This window comes from Xenopus laevis, chromosome 3S (genome assembly GCF_017654675.1).
Source record: "Xenopus laevis strain J_2021 chromosome 3S, Xenopus_laevis_v10.1, whole genome shotgun sequence".
Lineage (NCBI taxonomy): Eukaryota > Metazoa > Chordata > Amphibia > Anura > Pipidae > Xenopus > Xenopus laevis.
Window position 1 is genome coordinate 45,212,925 of NC_054376.1, and position 15,819 is coordinate 45,228,743.

At 39.0% G+C, this 15,819-nt stretch overlaps 1 long non-coding RNA gene across 3 annotated transcripts in view; it reads right to left on the bottom strand.

Moving 5' to 3' along the window:
* LOC108712850 overlaps positions 1 to 1,074 on the bottom strand; it is a 48,751-nt gene extending 47,677 nt beyond the window's left edge. The window contains exon 1 of one of the 3 annotated variants that reach the window (XR_001935055.2): positions 968 to 1,074. This is a non-coding gene — a long non-coding RNA (uncharacterized LOC108712850). The remainder of the gene's footprint in view (positions 1 to 967) is intronic. The other 2 variants (XR_001935056.2, XR_005966616.1) reach the window with 2 other exon arrangements.
* Positions 1,075 to 15,819: the final 14,745 nt, after the last annotated feature.

Here is a 15,819-nt window from a genome sequence, read left to right on the forward strand (position 1 = left end):
TAACTGAGAAAAAAATGTAAACTATATAAACGTTATAAAAAAATAAAAAAAAATATATATATAGAAAAAATTCTACTCCATTTTTTTCTTTTTACATAATTGGGAAAATGTGTATATATGTATTTTTTTTTTTTTTTATAAAATGGTCCCACTTCAAAGTTTATTTGTCCTAATAATTAATTGATTCACAAGAGCCTCACTTTGCAGCCAGTCTGGCCATCCTTTCATTAAAAATCTCCGAGTTTCCTATTGAATTATATCTGCTCCATTGCCAGTGAAATAAAGACGCCAAGCAGACTTTTAGCCTAAGTATTTTCTCACCAGCCCAAAGAAAAGTGCTCTCCTTTCTCCCGTGCCTTTTTTTTGTATGGGACTCAAGCACCCAGGCAGTAGACGTGTCCTGCAATTTAACTACTTGTACATTCTTTGTTGCAGTCACACTGGGGCCCTATTGTGTTCCTATGGAGAGAGCTTATTGCCAAGCCAAGCCTGAATGGACTGACACACAGCACCAAGCCTACGAGCCCAGCTCCATTTATTTGCTAACTATGGAGTTCAAAGGAGCTTATAATACAAACACAATCACTGGGTGTGTAGACAAGCTGCAAAAGAAAGACACCTATTTTCTGCCTATGCTTCTCTTATAGATACCATTTATAGTTTTTTTTTTTAAAAAAAGTGTACAATGTATAGTTTAAAAAAAATATATACACCAGATTTTGCCATCTTTTAAAATCGACTCTTAAATCGCCAATTCTATGTACAGAAGGTCTGAGTATTTATTCAGATATCTACCTGCCCGCGCCTGCGTGTTGACTCACAGTTTCCAGGCAGATGCTACTGGGTGTATATATTACATGTCACATCCAAGACCAGGACTGTACACAGTCGACGTATAAATAAATACAGAAATGATACATTTGTCATTTTTATGCATAAATAGGTAAAAAAAATAAAATTGACTTACTTTGAGAGGGTCCAGCTCCAGTGCCACAGTCTTCCCTCCAGTATACCAAATCCCGAAAAGGGAAAGTTTTGGAGAATCTGTCGACCCCCACCCGCCCCCCATCTGCAGCCCCCTCCACTTTTGGCTGCCAGTCTATGGCTTTTCTGTAGGAAAGCTCTCTGGAGCTATGGGGACGTCTCCAGACCAAGAGAGACTGCTTTGGAGAATGAAAGGGGGATGAAATCCGCAAGCAGATGTCATTTCAGTAGGAAAAGCCTATAAGATGTGGCATTTGGGTAAAAAACTGCCCACGTAGTTCATACGTCACCTATAAAAGCCTTTTACTCTGCCTGCAGCTCCTGCTCCTAAAATCTCTGCACACTCCTTGTCTGAATTTAGGGGTCCAATTAGCAGCTAGAACCCAGATCTACAATAGGTAGCACCCCACCTCTGTCCTCAACTGGAATCTGGAGCACTACCGGGACATCATTTGCACACAAACTACTACCCCTGCCCAGAGGGTTAATGCAGGAGATTTTTTTTAATACTTTTTATCCCTGCACCAACAGATGGAGGTGGTTTTACCCCCCAAAGAAAAGTCTTATGGGACCCTGGCAAATGAAAGGTGAAAGGAGAGATGGGGTGGGAAGCAACTATAGCCAATTTATAGAGGGATACTAGATGTGCAATTTGATATAACATACCCCTGCGTTCACACACACCCCTTTTATTGCAGTAAGTGCCTAGTGCAGATTTAGTGTTGGCGGTGCCTTATACCCACGGTAGGTACTTGTGCAGCCTCTTGGTTCTGCAGGTAAGTTCTTTACACATTCACCGATTAGGAAAAGAAAACCGCAGTCATTTTTATATTATTTTTGTTGGTTTATTATTTATTATAGATTTATTTATCTATATATATATCTATATTTCTATATGGCTCGTCATGGGTTATACTCAGTTACCCAGTGTTGCCCTGTTCTATCTGCTATACCTGTATATTGTTGTATCACTACTGTTCTACCTCTTGTGTATTGACAGATCGGTCAGATTTCCCCTTCCAATAGCAGCTGCATTATTTCTGTTTAGTTATTTATTGATATTGGGCAGGGCTGCCAACCAGGGGAAGGAACCAGTTAACCCTGCAACCAACTACATCAGTTTGCAGATATATAATCAAATATGACAAATAAAATGTCAATTGTTATGGCCAGAATCTGGGGTGTGCTTAGGGCACAATAAGAACCCCATAGAACAGAATATCATTCACCTGGAAATTCTCCCAACACCAGGTTACTATAAATAAGAAAAAGTACATTCCCCTCTGTTTGGACCTTTTTTTTTCGAAATAATTACAGACCCTTCATCTGATGAATAAAATCCTGCTAAATTTTATATATTTTTTTCCTTTCTTTTGTTGCCTATCGACTCATGTAAATTCTGTAATATGTGCAAATGAGCTCCACATTCACACAAATATGGACATTGGGCATTGTGTCAACCTCACTGATAGAATGGGGAACCCACCAGAGACCCTCAGTGCTAAGGGGCGACCCTTTTATGATGCGCACAGGGCACAGCGCAGGGAAATAAAAGGAGAATAATGGACCAGCCCTTGACCCCTGCACTTCGGCTCTTGTTATTTTACTATCAAGTGTCAAGTTAATAATGAGAGTCCACTTTCTGTGCATATTTTCAGCCTGGAAAGGGTTAAACAAAACGCTTGTAGCCCTTATTATCTGTTTATGGCAAAAAACTGGTATTTCTACTGCATCCCAATCTGAACTGGATATTACAGTAAGTCCTACCTACACATATTGTCTCTGTGTAAACTGATCATGGCCTTGGATTCGCTACATATCCTACACCAGGAGATTGTTTTCTCTACTGCTGAATTGATCAGGGTTATGTATGGAAATATGACTGCTACTACTTTTAAATATAATATTGGCATGAGTGATCAAACAGATACACCAACCCAACGAATGAATACCAATAGGATACAATTCGATGTGCTGCTCGGTATTACAGTATTTTTATTAATAATAATAATAGTGATGAGCAACACGACGCTTTTTACACCCAATCCTGCATTGTCCAAATGCGAATTAAAACGAAACTCTATGCCTTCCTTTTCTGAAGCCGTTTTCTTTATACACAAATGTTAACACAAAAATAGAGGAGAGCAAATAATATTGGGAAACTGTCGACAAAAATGTTTGATTTATTTTTTTTAACAAAGAAGCATTATATCTAGAAAAGGGACATTGGCAGTTTTTCAGTGTATACATATTATTTTAGTCATTTAAAAAAGCACATATCTTTTTTTTTTTTTCAATTTCTATTTGATTCTAGTGAAAGGATCTCGCTGGGGTAAAAAAAAAAAAAAAAACATTAGGGAGAAAAACAAACACTTATCTTTTCATTCCACTGATAGCAATGTATTATTCCAGGCGCCATCTAGTGGCCAGTTTGAAAACTGACATTGCCCGAAATATTGTCTGAAATATTCTGTAGGTATATTTTCTCTTTGCATTTACTCTACACAATACACAGTGACAATTTACTACCATACATAATACTGCAGCCCCCCATATAATCTCAGAATTGTCACAAATCGAATTTAACAGCCTTTGGCATTAGCTTTGCTTTAAAAAAATAAATATTCCTCCGACTTCTTTTTCTAGTAGGCAGCTAATAAATATATATCCATGTGCAGATTGGTCCATTCTTCCCAGGAAAAGAAAAAAGGCAAAATACCATCGAAAATATTTAAACTCTTCCAAAATGTTTCATTGAGAAGTTTTATTGAACAATTGGTGATAACGTGTTAATATCATAACGTTGGGAATGTTTAGCCATTTTGCAGGTACATTTTTTTATATAAAGTCGCATTAAATGTTTCCGAATCCAGCAGGAATACTAAATCACAAAAATAATGAATTCAATTATTACTCAGCAAGTCCAGTTGTTTATTTTTGAATTACTTGTATTAGATATACCATGACCGGAATGAATGAAAATCTTCATAGTCATAAATCACAAAAGCATACCCCTCAATAATAATATTAATAATAATAATAATAATAATAATAATAATAATAATAATAATAATTACAGCTTCTTATAAATATTGAAGTCTTTGTATTATTAAAAGGACGTCTCTGTAGAAGATGCGATATTATACTGAGTCTTACTCATTCTCTATACTATTATGGTAACATATATACCCCATTTATACATTTCCATCCAAAATTTAAAAAAAAAAGAATTTGTGATCAAATTCGATTTTTTTATATTAAATTATATTTTTTTATATTAAAAGAAAAAAATGTGCAAGTTTAAATTCGTTGCAGAATAAAACTAGAACACCATACCCTTAATAAAATGTATTATTATTTGTAAACATGAATACAGTAATAACGCCTATAATGCACAAGATATCCTGTCTACAGGATACAGTCTTCGTTTGCCTGTATTGGCACTGCTACGAATTCGGTGATATTAACAACTATAATGTATACATCACTGCATGTAGTATACTGGTCATTATTGACAGAGCAGTTATGCAGTGCGCTGGTCGCTAGTTATGTGCATTAAATATGCGCTATCCGAGTGTGTAATGGGTTACAGCTTTAATAAGGGCGTTTTAGTAGCTTTGTGTTTGGTGCATGACACTACACATTCGTACAAGGGTTGCTGGAGTGCAGAAAGTACACAACTCTGTTGTAAGTACAAAAAAATAACAGCCACAACAAATTTCGTGGGATTTTACCCCATCTGGAAATTTACTAAATCCTGCAGTCCAAATGAAATCTTATTAATGCACATAGAACCCTTTCTGCGTCTGGGGGAGAGAAATGATGCGATTGACAACAGTTTGTCAGGTTGCAGAGAGAGGGAGCTTTACAATAGAACCCCATGAGCAGTCACCGAGCTGCTCCGCTTACTTTCCCAGTGTAGGTAACTCTGCCCTTCTGATTATTCAGCGACTGCAAAATAGATTGAAATAAATGCTGTACCATTTGTTTGTTGGTCCAAAAAGCCACTATTACCCTAAAATGCTTCAATGAGATATAGACTGATCCATACGCATAAATACATTGCAGATAATAGATAACACAGACAGACAAACATTCATGTCCAAGAATACGTTATTATGTGAGTAAATAGACATTGTATTTATATAAATTTTAATATATATTTAATATCATACAGACGAGAGATACATACAGGGGAAATCCACAGAATGTCCTATACAAAAGTCATATGATATCTATATATATATATATATATATATATATAATACAAATTACCGATAGATATAGATATTTTAAAATAGATTTAACTCCATATCGGTATTTTACAGATATAGATGATTATATCATTGGACGGAGAAGGTAAGTGGAAAAGAAATGTGTAATTATTATAAATAAATGGCAAGTAAATAGACAACCGATCGACTATAGAAATGACAGAAGTGGTGCTGCAGTTTCCTGACATATCCACCCTACAGCTCATTATACATCAATACATGTGCAATGCGCAGAGACCCCATTTACTCAAGCGCAGGTCGTGTCACACACACACACACACACTTAGTTTCTCGCCTGGATCAAGATCCCACCCAGGCTTGCAAAGGTCCCTCCATTCTTTTTAGAGATGTGACAGGTTCTGTATCCACCTGTGAATGAATTAGATCTGGTTCCAGTAGGAGCAGCCCGAATATTCCCACATTGTGGCTTGGGGCAATGGGAAGCAAAGGGCTTGTATATGCTTCAATGAGGGAAGGGACACACCTGCACTTAGATAAGCAGCCTCATAACTTTTCCACTTGGGAGGCTTTGCCAACTGACACAACACAATGATCACTGGCAGGCCTGGCATACAATGACTGATTACAGCCTGGCATGCATGAAAGTAGGCTTGTCTTACCATCCCAGTCTTACACCTCAACAGTCAACACTCACAATACTAGCTAGGTCTCTCTCTCCGACACTGACTCTCTGTCTCCCCTTCTCACTCTGTCTGTCTGTCCTCTCCATCTCTCTCACACTTACTCTCTCTCTGTCTTTCTCCTCTCTCTCACACTAACACTCTGTCAAGTTTTACCTCAGTGAAAAGTGGGTGCGCTCTCTGAAGTCAAAGTGCTTTGCGCACAACCGCGCTCGGCTGCCCGCGGTTGCGCACGTGCGTCTTCGGTTGCGCGTGGTTATGCTCGCGCGTCCCCGATTGCATGCGCACCCCCGGTTACGCACGGTTACGCACGCTCATACTTGGTTGCAGAGCTGAGGTTGGCCTGGCCTGGCACTGCTTCTGAGCAGTTTCCATTGTTTGCTATTTCCTGTGCCCATTAACTTTGCCAGCCAAACAATCAGTAACCTTTACCCTTTGCAGGATAACACTTCTTGTTTCACATTGTCACTAGTAATTCAGTGGAACTCTTCTCTATTGTATTATTCTGAGTGCCTGTTAATTCATTTATGAACTTCATGATTCTTCTTGTAAAAAATATCTTATTTTCTTTAAAAACATCAACTTTTGCTCTATAACCTGATTGTCTTACTACAGTCCTTGAGAGACTTAAAAGGCAACTGAACTTACCACTCCCAAATGGATTTTCTGGTCATTTTTTACCTTTGTACTTAAAGGGGTAATTTCATTTAAACCGACATTTAGTTAGCCTATTTATCATGCTCTATAAAAAGTGGAAATAAACATTACTGGTGATGTTGCCCATATTTTTTATAAGTGGAAATTAAATATTTTTGCTTTTTTGTTCAGTAGTTCTCCAGTTTAGAATTTCAGAAGCTGGTTGCTAGAGTCCAATTCACCTGAGCAACCAGACAATAGATTAATTGAGAGCTGAAAGATGAATAGAAGAGGGCCTAATTAAAACCATTAGTAATAAAGAGTAATAATAACTAAAATTGTTTTTAGGGGGGGGGTTGAAAAGCAGGAAAGAGGCAGAAAACGGAAAAAGAAGGATAAAGCAAGTAATTCAGAAACTCTAAAAATTTAAAATGAAGACCAAGTGAAACTTTTTATGAACTTAGAGGTGAGCTACACATTTAACATCAAAATAAATATGTTATTTCTTTAACAGCTTCCTCTAGTTTCTATAGAGAATGTCTAATTAATGGAAATGTTTTATTTTTTAAGTCACAAAACACAGTTGACAGCTGCACCTCCAATACACCCTCTACCTAAATCCTTAGATGTAATGTAGAATGTCCCACTGATAAACAGGGCACTTCCCCCATTTACTCTAACCAGCAGTGCGCCAATAGTATTTTGGGAAGGGAGGGAGACTATTCCTAAATACACTGCATTGGTGTTTATATTTACCAAGGGAAGCTGTCTGCCTGTATTATATAGTGTGTGGGCAGTTCCTTTAATGTTCTTTTCTTGTTATATAAGCCTCACCCATTGCTGACCCTTGTGTTTAATTCTGCACAATATCATCAGCAATAAACAGTGGCAGTATTATGGGCTGTACTGAAAAGCTGAGAATTTCAGTCATATGTCTGCCCTGCAGGCCCGGACTGGCAATCTGTGGGTTCTGGCAAATGCCAGAGGGGCTGCTATAAGGTCCCATAGAAAGTCAGTATTTAGTGGGCTGGTGGGGGCAGTTTGGGCCTCTGTGTACCTGAAATGCCAGGGCCTATTTAAATTCTCAGTCCGGACCTGCTGCCCTGTTAGAGCAGGCGAGTCAACTGGAAGTGAAGTCAAACAAGGGAAAGTTGTGCTCACCACTAATTTTTAAAACCATTAGGCGGGGGTTCAATGAGGCTGTGACCACAAATTAAGAAATTAGTCTGGGCTTGTCAGATGCCAGGTGAATACCTGAATGTGCAATGCTGACTTATCTGGGGCTGATTATGATGGTTTAGACTAGGGCCACTGATTCATGTGAAAGCACAGGATATAACAAGATTCTTGACAATTTTGTGCTTCCCACTTTGTGGCAAACTTTGAGGCAGGCCCTTTCTTGTTTCACTGCAGTAACACCACAGTGATATCAGGTTGGCACAGAATAGGTCTGATGAAATGGAAGAATCCATTCAAACAAATGTACACCATTGGAATTATTTCAGTGGAGAAGAAGCCAGGCATGATTGCCCAACATTAGTGTCCAACCTCACTAAAGTTTTTTTTGTGGCTGAAGACCAAACTCCAGCAACAATACTCCAAGAGCTAGTGGAAATCCTTCCCAGAAGTGCATAGTCTGTTATAGCAGCATCTTCACGTTGATCCTCTTGACTGCAGATTGAGATATTGGACTGGCAGTTTTTATAAAAAAAACAAAACAAGACAAACAACAAGTGGAAATCCTGGTACCTTCCACTCAATACACAACAGATAAAAAAACAATGTGTGTTTATTTAGCAAAGCTTAACATGACACCTTTTCCATATCACACAATATTTCGGGTTGGTGTCTAGCCCCATTTTCCAATATGGTGTATTCTAGTGATTTTTATATCTATTACAATGTGCAATACATGCCAAGTGTTTATAAAGAATTTTGTCAGCTTTATTAATTCAAATTTTTTGCAGTTTCGCAATTTTTTTCACTGTTTTCACCCATCACTAAACTCAAGGTTGAGAGAATATTCAGTTTCTCCTCATTTACTGTCATTATTTCAACAAGAAGGACAAATATCTGAAAGTTTTGTGATGCCTTCCTCAAAACCTCAAAAGAAGAAACAGGGAGACATATAAATCTAAGCCAGTCCCTAGAATAAAACAAAAACAAGCATCATAGCAACCACTAGAAACTGCACCAAACCCTACATTTTTGGTTCTGCTGAATACCCAAATCCAGCCGAATACCGAACTGAATCTGAACCCTTCCGTAGCTCCAGAAATGCAGAGACACGAGCTGAAAAGCCACGTTCGCCCAGGCTCTTGTTAAAAATAGCTGGGGTTCAGACAAATCCCAAACCGAATCTGGGATTCAGTACATTCCTACTAGGAACAGGCTCAGAATTTCCCAAAGGATTCATTAGCCTGGGCTGTGAAACATCATTTGTCGGTACTGTCTTGGGTACCTGTTATAGGGTATCATGGTGCAAATCCTGTGTCTCCACTTTATTATATGATGCAGCAAATTGAGCCCTTTGCACCCAGATGGTATCCATACAAGTCATTACTAACAATCCTTGTGGAAACTGGAAAACAGGATGAAGATTGCTATTGAAACATAAAGCAATGCATTCTCATTCCCAACATTGTCTGGTGGAACTAGTGTCTTCCATAGTCAGCTTAGTTCTCATCCCTTTTTGATAAAAAAAAGACCGGCAAACAGGGAAGGGGGATTTTATTGCCACATGTCTCCTATAAGTACTACAGCAGTCGAAACATGACCTGTGCCATAGATCTGGGGTTGGATCATATATTATTATCTTTAGATTTGCTTGCATCCCATAAAGTCTGACACATGCTCTTTAACCACAGAATCTTTGCACCAACTGCAACTTTTTGCAACCAATTCTACAATACAGGCCCTGTATTAGGGGGCATTTGTATGATGCCCAGAAAATATTCCCCAACATCCCCCAACAAATGTGAATAGATAGTCAATACTGTATTTTTACAGGAGACCAATTTGTCTTGGAGTAAGTGTCCCTTAATGGGAAGAGAGCAATAACACAACCTTCAAAAATGAGAGCTTTTCTTTATTCTAATGTATCCGATATAGAATGAATCCACCATATTTGGGCTTGTGCTATTCCTAATGCGCCTACTGAAATAAAAAGCATAATTGTATACTCATAACCCTAGCAGAGGCTTTCCTATACCCTAACAGAAAATCTAATTTAGCAAAATATAACTCAGAGAGAGTGCTTTCACCAGGTATATTTTCTGGAAAAAAATATCTCAGGGGCTATTGTGTTTATCAAGTGCAGGGCAAGGATGCTGGGAGCCAGAGCGACATAATTAGCACGCAAATTGTTTCTGCTAATGTAGTGCAAAATCTTGTCTCTCACTTTTTAAACGCAATTGCATTTAATGTGTGGCAGAAAATGGTTTTCATTTTCATCTATAAAAAAATGAGAGCTTGCATAGATAGGGAGGTTGGAGATCATCACTTCATGCATTTATCATAATGAAACTGTATCAAATGGAGTGCAAGCTTGTTAGGGACAAGTGCCCAGGCATTTTTGTACATTTGGGTGCTGGGGAGACAGAAAACCTGCAAATGCTCATCTATAAAGTTACACCAAATAGCTATTTCTGCAAGAGCTTGTGAAATTCTGTACACTGAGGAATTCAAATAAAATACAGAGAGTTATAAGAGAGTTTACGAACACACTGAAGCCTAATTTGCATGCTATCAGTCTGGCTAATATCTGCAACAAATACACACAATATGATCATTGCTCTTCTTTTCAGTGCACTACCCTGTGCGGGTCTCTATTGGGCAAATTCGCTAAAGGGCGAATTTTCACCTGCGAAGGTTTCACCACACTTAGCATCTCTTTGCCAGGCGCAAATTCACTACTACTACGTTAATTCACTAAAATGCAAAGTTGCGTCCCAGCAGCCAAACACTGGCGAAGTTTGACTAGTGATAATTCAACAGCGAGACTATTTCATAGAGAACTTTGCCTAACATTAATTTCTGCCTAGTGAAACTTCGTTAGTACACTTAAGCTTAGGTCAATTTGAATATATATGTCTTTATTAGAGATGTTGGTGCAAACGATTGAAGAGGCCACTTGTTAAAAATGTCCAAGGAAGCAAAATTAAAACAAAATAGATCCTCTAATGCCCTAGACATGCATACAAATCTGGCTGTTTTATGACAGTATTTTATACAGTACTTTCCTTATATACTTCATCTCCTGCCAGCCCTTGTTAGTTTATTAAGTCCATAAACATATCCTGTATGTAACATCAAAACATGAACATGTTCCACATCAAGGTGCATATTATTGGCACCAGAAAGCATGCCTTAAAATGCATTTGCATTCACATTTCAGGTTTCTTAGGTCCAAGCCATGAATCTGCATGAGCTTAGGTGAAACCTGTGTCTCCAATACTGAATGGGCAAGATGTTCTTTGTTTAGCTGAGCAAATATAATAATCAATCACTTTTTAAGAACAATGGGCAGACAAAAGTGAGTACATTGCTGTTTGTATAGGCTTCTTAATTTAGCATTTTCAGAAACTCATGCTTAATTTTGTGTGCATTAAGTCACACTGCTTTTGGAACATTTTGTCCTTTGTACATTATCACATAAACATGCAATTCCGATTAAATATAATTGGAGATATGGGCCTTATTAGAGACTGGTCACTCTCATTGGTTTGTAGGAAATGCAGAACATTGCTCCGTGGCCAGCTGCTTAAGGACATTCCCATGCCCCCTGGGCCAACTGCTTCAGCTTTCCCCATCGCTTCATTGCTAACTGCTTCATTTTTCTCCTACTACTTCTTGGCTAACTGCTTGACCTCTGTCCCATTCTTCCATGTCTAATGGCTCAAGTCCAATTCCCTTCTTCCATGGTTTACTGCTTCCTATGTCATTCGTTTTTTTTCAGTGTCCCTGTTTTCATTCAGTTAATTCCTGCTTCATTCATTTAATTAGGTTGTGAGACAGCCTAGTATCCCCCGACCATAACACTACAAGCGCCCTGCTTGACAGTTGGCAAAGGAAAGCAGCATATGTGTTTTGATTTGCTTCTTTAACTTTGTCTTATCTGGGCTCATTTACAAAAAACAGGATATTTTTTTTTATACCTTGCACTTTGTGCCCTTCAGATTTTCTCATTTGCCCCCTAAGGCACAACTTTTTGCACACCTACAATGGCATGCAACGAGTTGCATCTCACTCTCTTTGCAGAGCAGCACTATATGAAGGTGGGCAGCCCCTGAAGCACCCCTAGCTTGTACATTATTTAGAACATGCAAGGTGGGAAGCACTGGGAGAGACAAGCTGTATGGCAGTTGTTAAAGAGATACTGACACCAGAAATGTAACTCTTTTTTACATCTATCATAATACTAAAGTTGAAAGCAACTTATAACTTTGCCATAAAGTATTTGCACGATGCTTTTACATTACCTGTCTGATGCCCCATGTTCCTGTATGAGGGGGCTGCCATATTTGTGCAGCAGGCGTCCCTTAGCATTAGAATCTCAGTCAGGTTGGCAAAACAGTCAGGTTTAGGAACTTCAAGTAACAATTACTTACCTCTCAGCATAAAACGATCAACATGACCTATAGGTAACTTTTAATGTCGTTTTTTAGTGTCAGTATCACTTTAACTACAGGGTTCATTTGTACCTGTGTGAGCCACACTCTGCGCTTTCTACCAGATTTTTAATCCTGCCTAAAATGCAGATGGTAGCTTGAATTTGCCACTGGTACAGGTGCAAATTTGCATCCCCTTAATTCTCCAGCACTTGCATCTGTACCACTAAAATATAAGCCCTATTGTGTATGTATTGTCCCTAATAATGTTTTATGCTTTAAGTTATGAGTACCCATTGAGAAGAATGTTATATATATTTGTTCACCAAAGGCATTTCAGGTATAACAGATGCAGAGCCCCGAGGGAACATATCCTGCTCAAAGGCTTTATACAGTATATTTGTTGCATTGCATCATCATTTCCATATAATCATTGTTAAATGGGAGTTTTAGGCTGTACTGGATTCTGAATTTAGAATCTATACAGCGGAACCTCAATTTTACATACCCGGATTTTAAATTTTCCCTTATTTTACATTGTTTTTTGTGTGGTCCCACGAATATATAAAGTATAAAGCATTTCCCTGATTATCCCTGGATATTAAATCATTTTTATGGCCCCCTGAAAAACATACAATGGGGTCTCAACTGTATTTCATTAGTAACATGTGCCTGGCAGATTCCTGATGCATGCCATGCATTGTACCTGAGGGTGTGAAGGTGTGCAAGACTTGATTCCATCTAATGCAGGTTATATGTTCAGCCTGCACCAGGATTTTGTGAAGCACATGTTTCTTTTATCATAAAATGTATATTCCCACTGTACCATCAACTGTAACCCAATCAATATTTGACACAGTCAACAGTTTGTTTAGTGTTTGTGTTAATTTTAAAGACCAGATTTTGGCCAATTCATAAATAATCAAGGAAAGAGTGCCATCTGGTGGCAACACTGGAAAATCTCTCTCCATTGTGAAATGGCATACAATTATTATTTGTTCTTATTTTTTAGATTCGAAAACAGACAGAGAATTTTGATTCTATGTTCACTAAAGAATCATTCCTGGTGGATACTTAATCACTGTACAAAACACCTTCTGGGCTGCAGAGTACAGTATGCAGTATGGTACATTCATGGGGTACTTGAATGTTGGCTGGATTTCCCAAAAAAGATCAGAATATTTAAGAAAGATTATTTGGTCTGTCAGATCTTGGGCAGGAGTCAAGTGAGAATGGCCTATGCTTTCTCCAGGTACAGCCTAAGGGGCAAATTTACTAAAGGGCGAAGTAACTAACGCTGGCGTGACGTCATTTTGGGACTTTGCTGATTTACTAACTGGCACAAATTCGCTAGCGAAGGAGATAGACTGTAGCGATCCTTTGCACACTAACGTCAGGCCAATTTTCATTCTGCCAAATGGGCGTAACTACGCAAATTCACTAAGATGCGGATTTTAATGAACGTTACCTCTTGCGCCAGACTTGCCATCCCCACCTCAGACCAGGTGAAGTGCAATAGAGTAGATAGGCGTTCCTCAAAAAAAAAAAAATAGAATTTTTTTTTTAAGTCCCAATAAACACTGGTGACTTTTAATTTTTCAGGGTGATAGGCTGCAAAAGATTGTACTTTTTTTTTTAGGGTACCCGGCTTCCCCCTACATATGGAACATAAACTATACACTGGGCTCATGTGTAGGGCATTATAACAACTTTAGTTTATTTTATTAAGGTTCCCTGGGCTTGTGTAGTGTAATGTATTTGCTGCAACATATACGTCCATCCGCCGTATGCAAATTAGCCAACGCTAGCGCAACTTCGCTTTGCTTGCCAAATTAATGCTAGCAAAACTTTTAGTAAATTAGCGTTGTCCTGGCGAATTTTCGCCTGGCGAAGTGTGGTGATGTGAGCGAAGCTGTCGCTGGCGAATTTCCAGAGGTTAGTGAATTTGCCCCTATGTGTTCCTTACACACCTTTTAATGATCCACTTTACACTGGTCACATAATGAAAAGTGTACCAAGGAGCCACATGGGGCTAGAAAGCACTAATTAGACAGTAGCCAACAGCTCATGTTCTTTGTGGTTCCCCAGTTAAAGTGGTGATTGAGTCACCTCATCCCATATTGTAGCTCTGGTTATTTATTTATCAACAACTAATGGAATGATTCTTATTTTAAATGATGAGATATAACTGTAGCTGTCTGCAGATTCCCACTTTGGCTGACATTTCTTCCTGTTAGCTGGAGTCTGGGGTTAATTGCTCAGCCTTTGTATATTCTGCAGTCCCTTAGCAACTAGAGCTGTACCCATTAGTGCCGCTTACTACACAGACCCACACCCACAGCCCTGCAGTCAGTCTGAACTGGAAGTAAGTAGTGCCATTTCTTCATTATTTCACTTAAAATTCTGAGCATATGAATAATAATGTGATATTTTAAGGACTGCAGGCAGCTCATTATCTTTCTTAAAACCAGGCCCATAATAATAGTTTGGTTTGAAAACCTGCAGTCATATATTAACAAAGCTACTCATAACCCTTATTATCATATCCAGTTTCCTTGTATGGTACTGCATTATTGCTGCTGCTGCTGCTCCAGGAGAGGCTTTCTATGTGTAGTGCCAAGGCCGTGCTTTTGTCGTACCTGAGCCCAGGGCTAACACAGCAGGAGGTTGGGCATCACTGTTATAATAAGTCATTAACTATAACCCTGGGCACATGTACAGAAGCACTAAGGGGCACAGAATTATGCACTACAGTTGGGCACAGTAAAGCCCTGTTAGGTACAAGAAAGCCATAATCACACATTAAGTGCAAAGCTCATCTGTGTCTTGTAGCCCCAGGCACTAACTAGCCTGCGCATGTGAATGATAAAACAAATTAGGTCTTATTCCTAGGGATGTCCATATGTCACAAACTGCCTGCCCCCTCTGAACCCAACACTGATAAATGCGGGCAACTCTGTATTCAAAACAAGGCACAACACTCTGTATTCTTCTCTAGCTTCTGGAACCTTCCCTTCTCCTTTCAAACAGGCCTGTGTAAAGCCTATTCTTAAAAAGGTGATGCTTGACCCAGCCTGTCTATCAAATTACCGTCCTGTCTCTCTTTTACCACTTGCCTCTAAACTCCTAGAGCGTATTGTGTTCTCCTGTATTACTAACTTTCTACACACCCATGATCTGTTGGACCCTCTGCAATCTGGTTTCCGGCCTGGTCACTCTACTGAGACTGCTTTGTGCAGAGTTACAAATGATCTTCAGGTTGCCAAAGCCAAAGGTCACTTCTCCATCCTTCTCCTCCTTGACCTATCATCTGCATTTGATACAGTTGATCACTCTCTCTCCTGATGCAGATTCTCTATTCGCTTGGCATCTGTAACCAGGCTGCATCTTGGCTCTCTTCTTACCTTTCTAACCAATCATTCACTGTCTCCTATGATAACAAAACCTCATCTCCAGTTCCACTTAATGTGGGGGTGCCGCAAGGCTCCGTACTTGGTCCGCTGTTGTTCTCCCTGTACACTCTGTCTTTGGGAGATCTCATCCATTCATTTGGCTTTAATTATCACCTGTATGCTGATGATACCCAAATATATTTATCCACCACTTCATTAACAGCTGAAACAGAGGCTCAGATCTCTGCCTCCTGGCTATCTCAAATTGGATGAACCAGCGCCA